Here is a 20,658-nt window from a genome sequence, read left to right on the forward strand (position 1 = left end):
GTGCTATATTATCCTCATTATGCTCCCCAGGGAAGAAGGACGGTATCTGAGTTCAGACTTAGCTTGCATTTAAACTCAAGCCTAAACTTGCAAGCTAACAGATTTAGAAATAACCTTTATGTTGCATTTCTTCAAACTAGTTGTTACTGTGATATCTTGGTGGCTCATTATTGCAACTGCAGCAGCAGGGCTCCAAACCGGCCACCATACGTAACTCAGCAAAGGAAAATTCTCCTGAGTTGAAGGTGGGTGTGTGTCTGTAATGCTGCAATCAATGTTTCATTTTTCAATCATTAATAACTGTTAATAAAAGCTTACAGTAATGTACATTTTAACTATGAAATTCTGCCAGAACTTAACATGAATGTTGAGTCTTTCATGTGGAAATAGTAACTTAATTCACAAAATGCACTTACCATGTTTTTGTTGCCATGCTCGCTGCTACATTCTTGTAGTGATGTGTCATGATCAAAAGCATCAGCTCTGAGAGCCGATGCTTTATAGTGAATCAGAACAGTCTCGCATCGAGAGAGAGCTGGCTCCCAGTTTTTTCCTCTTGCTGCTTAGCTCTCACAGTGCTCAGCCCCAGCTCTGCTCACGGCAGAACTTTGTTTTGAATGATAAGAAATTGAATCAGCCCATCCAAGCTCAATCCAGCTTTTCTCAATGCCAACCTGCACTGAGGACATTAATAATGTTTGCTTGAGTTCGGTTGTGGTTCTGTTCTGTGGATATGTTTGCAGTTTTTTGTAAATTTGTGCAATAAAAGTTTGATTAAAATACTACACAAAAGTAAGAATAGTTTTGTAACAGAATAAATGCAGGAAATTAGGCAATTATAAGGCTTCTCATAAAAAAACTGTACATAAAAGTGTTTTCAACACACAAACCATTAGTTTTTGCAAAGTTAAAGTAAAATTACAGTACGGGAGTGTGATTTATATATTTCAAATGTAGTTCAGTAAAAGTTTGAAGCTTCCCCAAAAAATAATACTCAAGTGAAGTACAGATACTCAAAAAATAGACTTATTTGGACTAGTTTAGGGCGTATACATACAAACTTTTGGAGGGACATGACATGGGCATGTTTTTAAAAAGTTGTCAACACTTGACAACACTTTTACTTACAGGACTGCAGATGTACTGTGTTGTATCTTGACCGCCCGTGATGTGTAGATGCAGAATGAATCTTCATGACACTGGCTTGCTTGCATAGTAATACGTTTATTACAAGAATCAAAACCAGTATCGAACAAGCAACGTGGGCCTCTTGGGAGAACAGCTCTGCAAATCTGCTGACTCCCAGAAGGCTGTTGACCAAGACCCTTTATAGGTCTGAGAGCCAGTGATATAGCCTACTACAGAGCGCAAACTAATCTTAATATCTGGTCTTTTGTTGTACTGTCCTTCAGCTCTGCTGACTTAAGGGTCGCAAAAACTTGTCCCTGCAAGTCACAAAACAGGAAATCAATCTCTCTCTAAATGTCTCTGAGAGTCTGAAACAACAGTCTTCTCCCTGATTTGTTTTATGTCAGATACTTATTTTATGTCAGATAATTCAACTGAAAAAAAGCTGTTTATGAACATGGTAGTAAGGTTTCCTAGACATACACAAGAAGCACGTTTATACCCACAACCACGTAGACATGCTGGAACACACTGGTAAATGAAAAAGCAAAACATGAAAGCCCCACTTATACACATCCAAATGACAACTTAAATAAGTATACAGTCACATGTTAGAAAGTACGATCCTTAAAGCATACATGCACACTGAATCACACAAATGCAGACACATGCAGTGATCTGTTGTCCTGGTTGTTTTTCTGCCTTGCCTTTCATGTTCAAAGCTTAGCTTATGATTCCTGCATCTCCGCTGAGGATAGAGCGAGAGCGCATAATCCGTGTGACGGGGTAGAGGTGAAGAGAGAGAAAAAGAGGTGGCAGAACGAATGAAAGGCAGGGAAGAATGTATAATTGAGCAACCTTGGCGATCTCACATCCTGGTAACACGATTAAGACTAACCTGGCATCTAAATATGGAGAAAAATGATGTTCCTGTTGGTTATCATTGCCACAGGCCACCATATTTAACATGATAATATTTCATAATATTTGTTGATTGCTTATTTCCTGTAGGTGGATGCAAGCAGGGTGTTTCTGCAGCTTCCCATGCCTTTATAAACATCTCTTAGAACACAAATGAGGTCACTCATAGTGAAAATAAAACACAGCAAGTCCCCCAAAACCAGCAGTAAAACGTTTGCATGTTGGCTGCACTGGGATGTGAACAGTTGGTTGAGTTAACCTCAGATGGTAGCCATCAATGAAAACCATCAACTGAGATGACGGGTCAGTTGAGCCTCTGTGTGTTTGTGTGATCATAATAAGGAAATTCAGTCTAAAGTATAGATGATGCCAGTAGATATTAACAGCAAAAAGGCCCCAGAATTATCTCTCTATCCACACCAATAGACATGCATGCATGCACATACACACTCACACAGATGCTTTCTTCCCCTCTGGCACAAGAACAAACTCAGCAAGTAGTGACAGAATTTGTAAACATTGGTGTGCGTACGCACATGGGTGTGTGCTCAAATTCATGCATGCGTGCGTGTGCATTTGTGTGCGTTTGTATTTGTGTGTATGTGTACTTAAATGTGTATAGTGGTGCCCGCCTGTGTTTCTGTATGTGTTTCTGTGTATGCCACGTGTCTGTGATGTCAATATACGTGTTGACAGAGACAGCTGGACTTTAAACAGGAGCAGACTGTTGGATAAATAAATGAAGCAGTGGCTTGGCCGCAACCTCTTTTAATACTCAGAGTAGAAATGACCCCTGTTCTTATGCTTAGGACACATTACAATGAGAAAGAATTGGTGATAACTGTCTGCTGCTTTTTTTTTTTTTACCTTTTCAAGCATGTCACTCCCACCTTCTCCAAGTTTGGATATTGTAAGAATAAAGTCAGAACTGTGAAATTATGATGCCGCAAATGTGCGAGATGTGAGAGAAAAGTTAATCGCCTCCCACCTTTACACTTCAGCAGTGCCACTGTGCATTTATACCTGCCATGCTAGCCCTATTAAATTGTGCATTGGATTTAGTTTTTGGACATTTTAAGTTTATATATATATATAATATATATATATTTAAGTTTTTATATATATATATATATATATATATATATATATATATATATATATATATATATATATACATATACATTTATATATACATATACATATACAATTATTGTTCATGTCGGAATTAATGACTGCACTAAATCAGTCAGATTTCAAACTGGGCTTTGTTGTTGGGGCATAGTATGCTCGCTGCCTCTACCATACAGTCTTTGAAAAATTCACCGTCAGAGAACGGCTTGCTCTGTTTCGCAAGCTCATGGGACAGCATGTAGCTTACTTTATTTGGCGATTCTTGGATGGTTGCCTGCTTTGTAAAAATATTATGCCTGGCAATTAAATCACCAAACCCGAAATTACCAATGTCATAATCCACATAGGCACTAACAACATCCATAAACAGCAGTCGGAATTATTAAAAGTTGACTTCCTCCACGTGTTCACTTCACTAAAAAGTTGTGTGAGCCGTATTCATGTGTCCGGTTCTATCCCCTCCAGTGGTCGTGGCTGTGGGCGTTTCAACTGGCTGCTGGCGCTGCACACCTGGCTCTCATCTGTCTGCGCTGGCCATGGTATCTTCTATATTGACAATTTCAACATCTTCGGGAATCGCAGGGAGCTATTTAGGGGCGATGGCATTCATCCAAATCGGATAGGAGCAAAGCTCCTCCTTTTTATGCTCTTTCACATTCACGTGTTCTGCCCAAAGGTTACCAAAACAAATCCTCCAAGTCCACACTCTCTGATGAGTCCAACTACTATTGATGTCAGCACGGTCCTAGCACCCTTGTCATTAGTTCCACATGCTCATCTCCCACTTTTCATGTTGAGCTAGGACCCTCTCAGTCTAACTTTCACTTTCATGATCCCACAAACTGCTCTCTTTCTGATTCAGCCATGGACGAGCCATCGATTGCCCCTATGGTCCTCAGAACCCTATAAATCCCACCTAAAACAAGCGTGTAAAAATAACAATATTGACAAGCCAGCCCACTCTCTGCCACATGTCCCGGTCCAGTACAGTGCTCCCACTGTCGGCCAACTGCGAACTTTCAGATACCTGTTATCTACACCAGGAGATGTGAATGCCAAAGTAACCCCAGTGCAGAAAAACAAAACGCAAATGGAAAAAAAACAAATCAAGTACTGTCCACAATCCTCTTAAACAATTATTGACCAACTACCAGGCAGCATCAAGGATGCAAGATCAGCATATTTCTCAGACATCATATCAAAGAATAATCACAACCCCAAAACTCTATTCAAAGTCATAAAGTCTGTTACCAAGGGACCAATCACTCAAGATCATGAACCCTTACATAACTGGGCTGAAAGATTTGCTACACATTTCATAGAGAAAATGAAAAACATTCTGGCCACCATCACACCGACCGCCGTGACTTACTTTTTGTTAGCAATAATACAGCCCAACTCACCCAGTTCCAACCCACCAACCAATTAGCCCTCAGTAAAATCATTTCTCAGATGAATTCCTCCACTTGTGTCTTAGATGTCATCCCTTCCAATTTTTTAAAAGAGGTTTTCAACACTGTCAGTCCTTTTATTGTATCAATCATTAACAGTTCTCTTACCTCTGGTACCTTTCCAAATACCCTAAAGCATGCAATTATTCACCCACTTCTGAAAAAAAAAAAATCTGGATCCCTAATCTCTTAACAACTACAGGCCCATCTCCAAGCTTCCTTTCCTATCCAAGGTACTCGAGAAAGTCATTTTAACCCAACTTACTGATTTTATGCAACACAATACAATTTTTAGCGATTTTCAGTCTGGTTTTAGAGCTTTTCATAGTATGGAGACGGCCTTAGTTAAAGTAACGAATGATCTTATTTTAACAGCTGACAGAGGCAAGAGTTTGGTTCTTATTCTTTTAGATCTTTCCACAGCGTTCAACACAGTCAGTCATTCCATCCTATTACACTGTCCTGAAACCTGGGTCGGCCTGAAAGGAACAGCCCTACAACTCCTCCACCCATACCCATCCAATAGAACCTTCTCAGTGGTCTCAGTAAACTCCAGCTCATCAAATTTTAATTTACAGTGTGGTGTGCCTCAAGGATCCATTCTCGGCCCTCACCTGTTCTCCATCTACATGCTACCCCTCAGTCAGATCATTCAGAAACATGGAGCCTCCTTTCATTCATTCGCTGATGACACACAGCTGTACGTTCCCCTCCAACACAATAATCCGGACAGCCTTGATGATTTACTCAATTGCCACACAGACATCACAAGCTGGATGTCCAATAACTTTTTAAAGCTTAACCCTGACAAATCAGAAATCATCATTTTTGGTCTTTCTCACTCCACCACCCTTCTCCATAACAAACTCAGTCCCCTCTGCAATAACATCACAATGAAGGTCAAAAATTTAGGAGTGACATTTGACACAGATCTTTGCTTTGACACTCATGTAAAAAATACTGTTAAATCCTGTTTTTTCCACCTCAAACAAATCTCTAAAATAAGACCTTTCCTTCCCCCCCCGGATCTGTACAAAGTCATCCATGCTTTTATTTTTTCTCGTCTAGATTATTGTAATGCACTTTTAACAGGTATCAGTCAGAGCTCCCTCCACAGACTCCAACTAGTCCAAAATGCAGCCGCTCGGATTTTAACAGGCACAGCAAAATATCAACACATCACTCCTGTCCTCGCCAGCTTACATTGGCTGCCAGTCTTTTTATCGTATCGATTTTAAGATTTTATTGATTACTTTTAAAATTTTAAATGGACAGGCCTCAAACTATTTAAGCAACCTTTTAACCCCCTATGTGCCTGGGCGGCCCCTCAGATCTGTGGATGCATCTCTGCTGGTTGTGCCAAGATCCCGCCTTAAAACAAAAGGTGACCAGGCTTTTTCAATCAGAGCTCCAAGTTTGTGGAACTCCTTGCCACTGACAATTAGGCAGTCCACAACCTTGACTGCTTTTAAATCCTCACTAAAAACATTTTTATACAAGAAGGCATTTCTCCAGCCCTAATTCTTGAACTTGCTCTGCATTCAGATGTCTTGTTTTGCTTCTGTCTTTTTTCTCCCGTTTGCACCGTTTTTTATGCTTTGTAATCCTCTGCTTTTTTGTTGTGAAGCACTTTCTAACCTTGTTAAGAAAAGTGCTATATAAATAAAGTTTATTATTATTATTATTATTATTATTATTATTATTATTGTTAAATTGGAAGATAATTTCATGGCTTTTTCTTCTCTCTCCCGCAATGACAAGTTTGTGGCATAGTGAACATGCTTAGTTGAAAAGTGTCTCTTAATGTTGTGTTCCTTGAACACTGCAATGCTCTCTTGGCATATCAAGCAGACTGCCTTTGAACCGACACTTGTGACGAAGTATTTAGAAGTCCACTCTTGATTAAAAACACAACATTCAGAGTCAATTTTCCTCTTTTTAGAAGTATGCATCATAATGTAGTGCTCTGCTATGTAAACATTACTAACCTTTGACACTGACACTGTCAATTTGGGGGTCTTAGTCCAATCTTAATATAGACAGCGCCCTCTGCTGGAATCGAAATAGTAGTACAGGCTCATTGCAGTGATTTATCTGGGGATTCATAGACTTTTATTATTTTTTGTTTTCTTTTTCTATTTCTCCGAGGACGTTGCGGGCTGGCTCGAGATGGTGTTACTTATTCCCTCATACTGGTCCCTTAATGGGAAATCTATTACGTATCAACCAAAAATATGTTGTCTGTCCAAGCAACGTGAGCTACATGGATCGTGTTAGATTCAAGCCCCTATTAAAATGCTTATACAAAAAGCATCCCCCTTAAATGAGGATAAAACTGGCCATGCATAGGTAATCCTACCTTAATTGATGTTTGGCATAAATTTAAAATGGCACACTGTGGGCTTTATGCAGATGGGGTCCAGTCAAAGGGACAACAGGATTTTACAAAGAGTATGCCTCTATAATGTGTCAGACCATTTGTTGTGCATAACTTTAGCAGTGAATTTGATAAGGAAATGACAATTTTTAAAAAAGAAGAGATTACCACTTCGAGTTCTTTGTGGAAAAACAATACATTGGTATTTTTCCTTTTTTTCCAGAGACAAAGAAGTTTCACCAACAACATTTTTAGGAAATCAAACACAGATACTCACCAATATATTAACATTCTGATACCTCTATTTAATAATTTTGACTATTCCTGAGTCTGTTATTATGTTCATTGTGGCTTTTATCAATGGTAAAATTGAGTAGGGCATAGCTTAAAAAAGTGATGGCACATACTTTCACCACACTTTCATCACTTACTTTAACTCTGCCTGTCCTATTAAAATTACTAACCATAGACCTTTCTGGAGTCCCTGAGCTCCATTGTCTCGTAGATTCCTCTGAGCTGCCGTAGACGTCCTCCTGCTGCAGACGTTCTGGACTCCAGCTGATATAGACGTACTGGACTTCAGCGGCAACAGCTTCTACTACTCGTCTCATCACTATCACCTCTCTCTCTTACTCCCCTCTAACTGTCTTTCCAGACCCAACTCAGTCGAGGCATGATGGCTGTCTAACATGAGTCTGGTTCTGACTGAGGTTTCTGCCTGTTAAAAGGAAGTTTTTCCTCGCCACTGTAACTAGCTAAATACTGTGATGTGCAATGCTCATGATGGATTAAGGTGGGGATTAAAAAAATCAATATGAAGTACTTGGCCTACTCACCACTGTTTGGACGAGCCTTAAGCTCCGCGGACTTGTCCACAATGCACTGTATGTCCATTTTCTTTGATCTGTCATTCTCAATAAATAACATGACATGTCCACTCAGTCTATTCTGTCCCATCATGCTCATCAAGGGGTTTTAGTTAGTTTTAACTTGGAGAATGAGCGCTCACTGAGCTGCGCCAGGCAGCTCTGCGTAACTCCTCATCTCGTGCTTGCAGCAGTGTGTTGGGGCGAATTGACTCAAACATGTTCCCAGTTCCATTTAAGCTGGTGAATCTTTGGGACAGTTGCTGGATGATGATATCAGGCATTAAAAACGTTCACCCGAAAGTTGCTCCCTGGGACAGTGAGGCGACTGTCTTCATCCAAGTGACGCCTAACTTTTCTAGAGCAAGAGTGGCGGACTAAGCCTCATCAAATCGCTCTCTAAACTCCATCAAAACACTGATTGCGTTTTGGAGAAGAGTAGATGCGTTTATTTCATTGGCAGATCTTCTGTTTTTTCTCACATCATTCACCTTTTCACAGATGGCCTCCCAAATCGCGTTTTTAACGCTGAGATGTCTCTGCTGGAGTTCACCGATGTGTTTATTTCCCTCCTCCACTAAAACCTCCAACTCCATGTCTTCAAACTTCATTTATCGCTTAAGGCCACTCTGTTCTCTCAAACTCTACATGGTGACAGCCGATAGCACACGCAAAATCCTCGTAGAATAGGTCCGCACCACTTTTGCACTTGTTATCATTTGCGCACGCAGTCTTAGTAGATCACCCGCAACACGCCCAGAAATAGCACGTGCAAAATTATTATTTGCACACGCAAATTAGCGCTCGTTATTTGGGATCTTAGTAGATCAGGCCCTTAGTGTTTAAACCTGTTTTTGTTGTATTTCATGATTTTTGTGAAGCACTTTTTATTTTTGTTTAGAAAAGTGCTAATGTTAAATATTAATAATGATGATAAAAATAAAAATAATTATTATCATCATTGTTATTATGTTAAAGGTGCCTAAAAGTGATTTTTTGAGGAATGTGATGAGGCGTGAATGAGTGAACAGAGGACAGACATTAAAACATATTATTGGGTCCTTTCATGTACATAATTGCTAATTGTATGTTGATCACCATTTCACCAGGGCATCATTACATCTTTAACAGGACTTTTTTTTCCCATACTGCTCATTTCAGGTTGAGATTCCTGAGGATTGTGTTGCTTGATGAACTCTCTGGTCTCTTAAAGCTCAAAGCTCTTTCCTTTCTCTGTGAGTCTTATTATCCCTGAGTAGAAGGGGCTGTTTAATGCTAAGTGCCAATTACAAGCACTTCAAGGTTAGCAGGCCAAGCTATTCTGCACTCTGCCTGCACTTTCTGTAAAGCTGGAGCCAAGCCACCAGTCCTCTCTTTATGACTGTCACTGTGTCTTCCTTTCTCATGCTGGCTAGCCACAGTTAGCCATGATATTTTCCCCATCTTATGGTAACCTCTCTTTCCTTCCACTGAAGGGCACTCAAGAAAGGGAAAGTTTAATTTCAAAACTCTTAACCATTGCTGTGGAAGAATAGAAGCCATTGATGAACTGTGGAAAGGACCTGCATACATGTTTTCTTTCCAGGTTTTGTGTTTAATCTTAATGCAAGTCTTTTTTGCTCATTTTCAGGTGCAAAAGCTGTGCAATCCTTTAGTTAATCAGGCCCTCAGTGTTTCACTGGATCTCAGACTCTGCAAACATAAGTGTATTTAGACTTCACTTCATGGCCACTGTCTAACAGTAGGACACAGTGGCCCTGATTTATCAATCCCCTGTCCTGCGCCAGATCGTCTTGTCCTGTCAGTAGTGAATGTGCCTATACGGAATCTCCAAAGCCAAGCCTGTTTCTTTGTTTTTCCCTTCTGGTCGAGTTCTAAGTTTTTCCTTTTGTTACTTTGTGAATGTTTTCCAGCTCAGCTGTGAATTTTTGTTGTCTTGTTTTATTTATTACTTTATTAAAGATCCTTTGTTGCCAACCTTAAAAGAGTCGTGCTTTTGGGTCCTGTGTGCCAATCTTGTCAGCGTGGTACTCGTCTCAGGCCTTCTTTGAATTTTTTTTTTTGACATCCTTTTTTGAAAAAAATCCTTTTTTTAGAATTATTCCTTTTAGTCTGAGCAAAATGAAGACGCACAAGCAATAATGGGAAGATTATTTTCTAAACTTTTCCTTCAATTGCTAGCCACTGATGAAAAGTCCTGTCCCTATTTACCAATTTCTAAACACAAGGTACAAGAAGCCATCAGGTTGTTTCAGAATCGGAAAGCATCTGGCCCTGATGGGCTGACCAGCGAATTCCATAAATAGCTGAGAGACTTAAAAATAGAACCTTTTTTGAATATGTTCAATCATTCATTTGACACTGGCCTTCTCCCTCCAGCACTTAGAGAGGCCAACATTTCTTTTCTGTTCAAAGAAGATAAGTGTCTAGAAATCACACCCCATATAGACTAATTTCAATGCTTAATATGGTCCCCAAAGTTCTATCCAAAGTCTTGGTAACTCATTCCAAAAAATGTCCTGCCTTATTTAATTAAATAAAAAAATGGACTTTGTTATTGTAGGTTGTAATTTCTGTCAGTCAATAATGTCAGAAGATTGCTAAGTGTGATTCAGTTACGTGTACAGCCCTCTGGACATGGAAAAGGCCCTCAACTGGGTTAATAGCCTTTTCTGTTCCTTACCTTGGAGAAATTTTGTCTAGGCAGTGATTTCAGTCAATGGTGGGTGATACAGGCAATTTACTGCTTTGATACAGTTTACCACATAACTCTCATCTCTTGCCTCTAGCACTATGTAGGTTTTAAGGATACAGTCTTAGAGTGGTTCAAGTCTTGTTTGTCAGAGAGCAGGTTTTCAGTCTGGTTTGGAAATCTGTATCATTTTCCCACCCTTTGCCATGTCCCCCAAGATTAAATTATCGGGCAGTGTTGTTTTTAGCAGATATCTTAGTTTTAGTCTTAGTCTTTTGGATGAAAATGCTTACTAGTTTTAGTCACATTTTATTCATTTCTATATGTGATAGTTTTAGTCCAGTTTTAGTGGACAAAAACTCAACGTTTTAGTCTAGTTTTAGTAAAATAAAAAATAAAATAAAAAGGATTAGTCTAACAAATGAATTACTGGAAATTCTATCAAATCTGATATTGTTTATTGTTATGATAAACAATATCAGATGTATTATACACAAATTGTTCTTTCTCATAGGCTTGTCTTATGTTAAGATAAAGTCAAATGAAGCATGAATTAATATGAAAGATGGTTTATTTATCTACTTCAATTACAGTTGTAAACTTTCTAAATACTTTGACTTGCAGTCTTGTAAGTGTTCACCACAACTACATAACAAATTTCTTCCAAACAAGTGTTTTAAGTTTAAATTATGTTTCAATGTGAATCAGCTGACTGCACACAGAGGAGATGCTCAACTGGCGGCTGCGGCTGGCTGACATGTTTTTATTTTTCTCCACCACCGGACCGATTATGACTCAATTGCCCTCCCGGCTGGCACCTGACCACGTAAACATGCCAATTTTTCTCAATAAGAACGAGTAGACAGAAAGCTGGACACTGTGGGTCTTAAATATAATTCTGTTCAGTTGTCCTGTTGCAGTAAATCCACGTTGCCTGGGCCTTCACTGACTCTGCGTCTGCGGAGATTATTTATGAGCCTGCTCCACATGTTGATATTCAGCGTGTTGGTTATTTTGTACACTTCAGTATGATCTGTAGCTATTCAATACTATCAGTTATATACACTGTGTTGTGAAGGGAAAATTTGATTTAGGGAAAAAACGGATTTGGCATTATTCTTAATATGGAAAACGTTCATGTTTTTTTTAATGATTAATCAATAATTGATCATTAACATTTTCAAAGATCGATCACAGAAAATACATGAAATTTACATCCCTACTTTTTTAAGTGTTGATAAGGGCAGGTTCTGCACAATACCTGACGTTGCGCAGCGTCTTCTTTTTTATAGCAGATTATTCGCACCATAGGCAGAAATGTCATGCATTTTGAACGTCTTGACAGACCACTCACTAACATTTTGCTCCAGTCTTGTCTTGTCAGGGAAAACTCACACACTCCTTGTCATGTTTAGTCATCAGAGAGTCATGTTTAGCTCGTCACTGTCTCGTTATCGTCATGAATAAAAGGGCGTCAACTAAATAATTTCGTCATCATTGACAAAAACAACACTGTTATCGGGCCAGTCCTTTTTCCCTGTACCTTCTCCCTGTAGGGCTGATTTTTTTTAAAACATGGAATGTTTTTCAAGCTATATGCAGATGACTCAAATTTTTACCATATCTTGAAAAGGATGGTATCAAGACATCAAATTCTGGATTTCCTCAACTTTTTAAACCTCAATGAAAATAAGACTGAAGTCATGGTGTTTGGTCATGGTGTTTGGACCCAGTGCTGCCTGTAATGCCCTTGTTTTGGATATTGGGTTCCCTGCGACCTCACGTGAAACTCACAGTTACCAATCTTGGTGTCATAATGGACTGATTTTAAACCAGATATTAGGAAAAATTCTGTTGTCCAATCTTGTTTTTTTATGCTTTTGTTGAGGATTAAATCTTTTCTGCTCTCTAAGTTGGTGTTAATCAGTCCTCTCTTGCATGTTCACCGTAAGTCCAGTTCCTCGTAAACCACAGCACATTACCCTCATCCTACCCTCCCTCCACTGGCTACCTGTTAATTTTAGGATTCATTTTTGGACTTTGTTTGTTTTTAAATCTTTAAATGGAGTAGTTTTTGGCACATTTTTGACCTCCTGCAAGCCTACATCCCCTCAAGGTCTTTGAAATTTGCTGATCAACTGCTTCTGGTAGTCCCTAAGACCAGGCTGAAAACCAGGGGTGACAGTGCCTTCTGTGAGAATGTCCTCAACACCAACACTGGTTGTACTGTAATAAAAACAAGCAGCCTCATGTGCCAGCAAATGAGGGATGTGCGCTTCATCAAGGCCAGGTTAGGGAGCAAGATTTATAGTGTGTGTAAAGCATTTATGAATTATTCCAACCCTGCCTCGCATGCAGAAACTTCCATATTGCACATTATCAGTCACTATTTTCTACAGTGCTGTCACTCTGTCACCATTTAGTGTTTTCACCAGGCACCTAAAATGCTGCCACACAAACAGTTAAAAAGAAGGGATGTGCACTACAAGCCAAAATACTATTAGATAATCACTGGCATCTATTAGGTGTTCATCTATAGTCAATGTTTCTGAATCTCACACCACTACACACATATTTCCAGTGACTGTCGCTAATGTTTTCTTCTTATTTTGCTATTTAATGCATTTAGCATTCTTCTACTCCTTAATGCAGTTTGCATATGGCTTTAAGACGCTCTATAGCCACCGTCAGGCAGGAATACTGTATTACAACCAGGCACTGGTGAAAAATGTTACTTTTGAAATGAGATAGTATTCGCATTAAGTCTTGAATTTTTAATAAATGTTAGAATATTCGAGCATTAGAAAATCATGTCCCATCCCTATTAAAAATTAGGCATTTTCTATGCTAACTTCTCCAAACCTAGGAGTTTAGGATTCCAACACCTTCCTGCTCAACCATGTCTACACTCCCCCAGAAGAGCTGGAGAGCGCTTCTGAGGTTAAGTTCTTTGACTCTTCCAGTGCTTTGACACCATCAGACCAGCTCTGCTGGGTGAGAGGCTGGCAGCGATACATGTGGAGGCTCCTCTCATGTCCTGGACTATTGACTGCAGAGCACAGTTTGTACGCCCACAACACTGTTAGAACAGTGTGGTCAACAACAGTGGAGACTCAGGGGACAGTCCTGTACCCTTTCCTCTTCACTCTTTATACCATGGACTTCAACTACAATACACAGTCCTATCACCTACAGAAGTTTTCTGATGACTTTGCTGTAGTTTAATATACATGTCAGCAGGGGTGAGGGTGACCACTGTTTTCATCCAGAGAGGGACTCTGTTAAAGTTGGATGCCATCTTACACAACATCCACCACCTACTCCATGAAGCACTGGTTAATCACAGGAGTAAGGCCATTGCTAGACTCACTCCACCGAAATGCACCACAGAAAGGCACAGGAAGTCATTCTTGCCTGTGGCCATCAAACTGCACAACTCCACCTACTGAGTATCAAATACTCCATCTGTCCAAAGACTTACTTCTCCCTTAAAAGCTGTAACATTCTCTTTTATGTATTAATTATTTCAATTGTGCAATGTAATTGGTCAACAATCTGTTTAATAACCTTATCAGGGTTTACTTTAGCCGGTATTTACCGACTATTAGTCGGTTTCACGTGCAGTTGTCCGGTATTTGGAGGTATCGTCGGCCAAAATGTCCAGCGAAAAAAATATCAAATATAAATAACCATTATGCTCATAATTTAAGCTGGGTTTTCCCTTTAAACTCCATGTGAAAAAGTGGACTAGTCTTATATTTGGAGTCTACACTTTTACATACCAACATTCGTTCATGACCTTGCTGTGAAGCAGCAGATTTTTTGAGTGTCACCCAAACGCCACACGTTTACTGATTGACAGCGGCACGGAGAAAACAGTCAGACCTGAATACTCAAAAACATCAGGAGAACGCTTCAATGGATTACTCCCTTCAGCGCAGTGTGCAGAGGGCGTTACCAAACATTCACCCGTTACTTGCACGCAGAATTCGGAGCTGAGTCCGGTGCAGAGGTGCACAGAGGACACCGGACAGACATGGCAGGTCACAGCTGCTGGCCCCGGACCAGAGGAGGCTCAGGTTAGAGTGAAAGTGCAGGGCTCACAGGATGATGGACAGAGGATGCTCTGCTGCCTTTCATATTACTACAGAAATTAGACTAAAATAAATAAATTCAGCATGCAGCTGTCATACGGCGCTATTTGACAGCTACCGGACATTTTAAGGTTTTCTACTCAGTGCATGATTCCGTTGTGAATCAATCAAACCACCTTAAAGGTCAAAATGATTACTGACCAATGTGCGTTCTAATTGTCTTTCTTGTGTGGCAGACGGCACCTTTAGTTCAGGTGCTGCTCGTGAATGCAGCTCCCTTTTTCCCTCTGTGCCCCTCCCTCCTCAACTCAACTCAACTCAACTCAACTCAACTTTATTTATAAAGCACTTTAAGAACAACAGCAGTTGGACACAAAGTGCTCTAATCAGGCACCTTAAAGAATGCAGCTGGAGCCTTCTGTAGGCCTCTTGCTGCTGCTACCGCAGCCCTGTTGGGATCCCCTTAGTAGTCCTCCACTTAGCTACAGCTCAAAGGTGGTGAGTAGGGTGGCTAGTAGGGCTTTTTGTGGTAACACTAATGATTTTAGGTATGGTTTTAATGGCAGTGTCTATTTCTCTTTGCAGATATAGACCTGCTGCTGTTTTTGCCCCACTTCATTCTGGTTGTTTTGTTTCTTGATTGTTTCATTAGTCTTGCATTTTGTCCCTAGTTAGTTTCCTAGTTTGATATTGTTTGTGTTGTTAGTAGTTGCTTTACTTTAGATTGTTTAATTAGTTTCCATTAGTTTTATTCTGCTCTCCAATTAGTGATTTAGTTTATTTACCAACTGGGTTTGCTTGTTGTTTTCTTATTTAATTATTTTGTTTCTTTTAGAAGTTGAATCCATTAGTTCAGGAGGCTAGGCACCCTGGGTGAGGGCCCTCCACCTGTTGCATACGAGTTTGACTCCGTGTCCGTGTTCGTGTTCGTGTTCGTGTTCATGTCCCCGTCCAATGTGAGTATGTGGTAGCACCCCCTGCACCTTCCTTTGTGTAGTCTGCCTCCCTTCTGGTAGCCTCAGCTTACATTTAGTTGATCTTGTTTAGTTTAATTTGGTTGGTTAGTTTATGTTGGGGGTTCATTGTAGTTTTTAACAATAATTTTAACTGTTGTAGAAGGCCTATTTTAAATATTGTAAAAATAAAATACTCTTTAAGCCTCATTATTTGTTTGTTAATTTATTGTTTTATTTTATCATTTTCTCCTCTCAGGTAAATGATAAAGTTTTGCCATTCTTTCCTTTTGATTTAATAAACTTTTAACTTATTTTGACACCCTGTCTCTGCCTTCATCAGTCCTTACCTGTGTGACCTTATTTAATTAAAATCAAGTTGCTCTCTAGTTCCTGGGGTGCAGGTCCCCAGGTGGCCTTGCTGGTTATCATTTATGTTTACACATTTAGCTACAAGTCCACCTCACCACACTTGCATGACATAAACGTTTGTGCTTATTAGATCATGACGTGCTCTTCTCAAACTGCACTTTGAGAAAAAGTGCTGGTCCGATGCGCTACAATGCAATCATGTCTTTCACTGCCAACTCAGTTTATCACCTCATAAAAAAAACTATGTTTTGTATTTTATGTTTTTTGTATTTTTGAAATTGTTTTATTTCTGTACTTCATGTGAAGCCGCTTTGAGTACAAGTGCTATATAAGTCCTACCACCAATAATTGTTAACTATTTTTGTTATTACTGTTGTTGTTGTTGTTGTTTTTATTATTAATCTTGATATTATTATTGTGTGTATGTATTGAAAGTAAAAAGGGTATTATGTCTACCACAGACCTTTATGGATCATTACATGTAGACTACCATGAGGGCTTTCCTAAGTACTGACCATGGAAAATAAAACCTTTTTTGAAGTACAGATTAAACCAAAAGACAGAGAGGTCATGGATGATAGGGTTTTTGTAAATGGACCAGTATGAGAATAGTCAAAGCAAACACTGTATATCGAAAGTCGTTGAAGGAGAGGGTCTGTAAGTGGTACATTCGTTGGAAGCAGTGAAAGACAGGGGTCATGAAGAAAGCTGCAGCTTCAGGGAACCATAAATCCTCCTATCTTTGTCAGTCATACTGTACTGTTGCTGCCAATTTGAAATCATCAACACGCAGAAAATTAACACCAGAAAAAAACAAAACTTTATCCAGGCACATGCATTTTCAGCCTTCATATAGCCCAGGTTGACAGCATTTTTAATATTTTGTTCTTCTTTCCTTGTTTTTTTTTTTTTTTTTTTTTTAAGCTCTGACATATATTTGTATTTTTCAATCCGTCATCAGCACCACAAGCAGCACTTTTAGGTAATTTCATCATTTTCTCTCATTTCAATTTCCATCCTCTCCCTTTGTCTTTTCATCTATTTAGCATCCACAATCTGCATCCACCATTCTGACACACACATCAGCATAACAAAAAAAATGCCATGTGCTTAAAGGGTTAACTTGTTTGCTGTTTAAACAGCCTAGGTTTAACAAAGTGACAAACAAACAGTAATCCCTCCCTTTCTGTCTGATTTTTGCTTGTCTTGCCTTACCTCTGCATTTTTTTTCACTCATGCCTTCATTTATGCATTTTCTCTCTTACTTTCTTTGTATTTTACTCATCCTCTTATTTTTTATAACCCTGTCTCTTCACATTCCTGATGCCTCCTACTTATATTCTATCCATTTCCATCTTTACACTAACCTCTCCCTATCCTAAATGAGTTACTCACATTCCTCTTCCCTCTTGTCCTTTCTTTTAACCCTATCCTCTTATTTTTTTTTTCTTGTTTACATTCTTATGAACTCATCCATTCTCTTCTCTCCTCCTTTCTCTCTTTACCAACAGCACATCTGGGGAATTTATATTCAGAACCATGGACATCGCTTCATAGAAAAAACACAGTGTTGCAGTGCCACCTGTTGGCCAGAATGAGCACTGCAAATACTTAATATTTGGGAAGAAAATGGTCTATGTTACTCAGGACAGATATCTCCCTGATGTGGCTGTGATATTAAAGCACTGAGCATGTGATATGCTTGTGCCCAGAAACGGCAACACAGGCAGAGGAAGCTTTAATCTGACCTTTGTATCATTCTAAATATGTCTAAATAATGTCTGAATGATATAAGATTCTGCCAGAAGATCTATGACAGAGTTTAAGCTGGCAGGCCTTGAGGTACCAGCAACCAAATGTAATCTTGTGGTTTCATTCCACTTCATGTCAGCCCTCATAGATGAAGGGAAATTGTGAAGTGGTTGTTCCAGAATGGAGATCTCAAGTCTAATTGTGTGCATGGCAGCAGAAGGGAGGACACAATAGCATCTACTCCCCTCAAAGACAAGGAATTTAATTGCAAGCACATATGATTTGAATGTCAAGTAGCAGAAAAGTAGTGTGTGTGTTTCTGTGTGTGCATGCGTCAACAAAAGGGAATAGTAATAACTATGTTGGCATTTAAACTAATAGCAAATGTCAACAAGGGAGGTGGTTGGTACTTATACCCATTGTGTGTGAGTGTTAATAAGTGCTGGCGAAAGTGTGTGTTTACATTCATGACTGAAAGCCAAAAGTTCAGCTAGTCACACATACACACACTTGACAACACAAATTCCCACAGGCGGGCTGTTACACTGCAGGGATTGCCAGTGATCTGTGACTGGGCTCACACTGGGCTCAACTGGTTTGTGTCTCTGTGTCCCATCCTTCTGGGAGGCCAGTTCATGTGCTTACACATAATTTGTTACCTCAAAGTTGTTTGGGTCTTATTGTGTATTTTGTATGGGTTTAGGCTTTTGTGAGGATGAATAAATAAACAGAAAGGTAATGCAGAATGGTTTCAAGGAGGAAGAAGGGAAAGATACAGACAAGAAAATATGTCATCTCCCCATTTTGTTTCAACCCTCCATCACTTGCCCACAGACAGCAGTGAGTACCTTGGTCAGAAAAAAAGGTGTTCTGAAAGATTGGACATTCATAAGAGTGAGCCAACAGAAAGCCTCAAAAGGAAACACAAGACAAAAAGAGAGAGCTTTTTCTCTTGTAGATCCAATGTGTTATCTGTACCCAAATGTTTAACAAGTAGCACTTTTTATCATAAACAAAAAACACAATATACCTCCACTTCCACTGAATCTTCATAAGAAGAACCTGGAAAAAAATAAAAGGAAATTGTGCAAGATCAACAACTCGGTTGCCCTTGAATTTGCTCCACTGTAAATTGACTTATTTGTTTATATTGTCTGTCAGTGGTTTCCCATTCTAACTTCACAGATACTAAAAGGACTAGAATAATTTTGTTAATACTATATAATAATTCCCTCATATATACCAATTATAGTGCATAGCCATAGTTGCATAGTTTGGACAATTTATTTGCTTCAGTAATGACAGTGTACTTTTACTATTGTTTATTGGACTGTGGGAGGAAGTCTGAATACCCAGAGAGAACATGCAAGCTCAACACAGAAAGGCACCTGCCCGGCGGCGGATTCGAACCATGAACCTTCTAGCTGTGAGGCAATCGCGCTACCCACTGCAGCCGGGATGACATCACAGATGCCCTCTTCCTGATCTAGGACTTCAACCATGTATTTTCTACATAGCTTATTTTGTCTTCTGTACATATTTTTATTATCATTATTTTCATTGTATTTGTATTCATATCTTATGAATTACTTTCTTCTTTTAATATTATTTGATATTCTTACTTATTGTGTATAGGACCAACTGTAATGACTGAATTGAATAAAGTATTTCCAATTCTGATTCTGATTAACATCTCACTGCTGAATCATCACCAGATCAACTGTCAGGAACTAGGCTAACACTTGCCAGGAAGGTCATTAACGACGAGGTAAGCTAACAACTGTCAGGAACTAGGATGATGACCCTACTTAGGACCTATTGTGACTATCTGAACACAGCTACGACTGTTAGAGGCTTGTATTTTCTAGCTCTTCCTCAGTCTGGTCAGAACTGAAGAAGCCTTTTGGAGGAGAGGTGAAACATCTTCAAGAATTTTGACTAAGTCCAGTTTCTTTTGGGATCAAGCTATGAAGAAGCTAAGCTAAAAAAAGTCCCGTATATAAAACATGTTTCAGCGTAAGCTATAGTTGTATAGCTATGTTTTTCGCACTTCACCAATTAAGTGCAACTTGCTGGTTGGAGTTTCCTGTGAATCACTCTGTAGGAAAACAGTTTTAAAAGGTTGTATTCAACGAAATTGATGAATCATTACCGTGCAATGGTTTCTGGAGTCATTCTTGCAAGTTTTATTTTACTTCCACATCAAAAACCAGACACCAGATGTGACTTAACATAATGGAGTCCCACCGATTAAACTAAGGTTCAATATTAATAAACATGGATCTAAATGCCAGTTTTGACAATATAGAGGAAGACAATATTTAATCATCTGCGTATGATGAACTTCAAGATTTAACTGCAAGACTGTTTCATATCAAAGAGAGCAGGAAAAGGACATGATTAGGGGAAGCAACAGCCCAAAGGAGATACACGAAGTTGTAAGTTATATGTACCTTACACAACCATACTAAAAATATATATTTAAGCTTGGTATTGTTTTTTCCATAGTTGTGCACCAGTAAAAAGGCAGCTGCCAATACAAAAGCTTGAAAGACACTGTTTTTAGATCATAAAAACAATATATTTCAAGGTTCTTTTAAATGTGACTCTCTGACTGACATCAGATATACTGTACATATCAACAGTAGCCCTGTGGAAAAAGCCTGAAGTTTATGTGAAAGAAGACAGTTATTTTTTATTTATTACCCGGCTTTCTTGCTGATCTTCCTGTTGTGTAAGATGCTTGATCCTGATTGGTCAAACCCCCTTGAAAAACCCCTTAATAACTAGCAGAATCTAAATGTGCTGGAACTCTTTTGCACGGATTGATTTGAAATGACGTGTGATTAGTTTGCCTCTGTTGTTGCTCATATAAGTGAAAGTGAACAACCCTTGTCAAGGGGTTTTGACCAATCAGAATC

General features: G+C 39.2%; 1 long non-coding RNA gene across 2 annotated transcripts; it reads left to right on the plus strand.

Moving 5' to 3' along the window:
• The first annotated feature begins 14,738 nt into the window (after positions 1–14,738).
• On the plus strand, positions 14,739–15,823 carry LOC117816356. 2 transcript variants are annotated; one of them, XR_004631936.1, is made up of 2 exons: positions 14,739–15,158; positions 15,496–15,823. It is a non-coding gene; the product is annotated as an uncharacterized LOC117816356 (long non-coding RNA). The 2 variants fall into 2 exon arrangements; XR_004631937.1 differs by having other exon boundaries at positions 14,739–15,155.
• The last annotated feature ends 4,835 nt before the right edge of the window (positions 15,824–20,658 follow it).

The sequence above is a fragment of the Notolabrus celidotus genome, chromosome 7 (assembly GCF_009762535.1).
Source record: "Notolabrus celidotus isolate fNotCel1 chromosome 7, fNotCel1.pri, whole genome shotgun sequence".
Classification (NCBI taxonomy): Eukaryota; Metazoa; Chordata; class Actinopteri; order Labriformes; family Labridae; genus Notolabrus; species Notolabrus celidotus.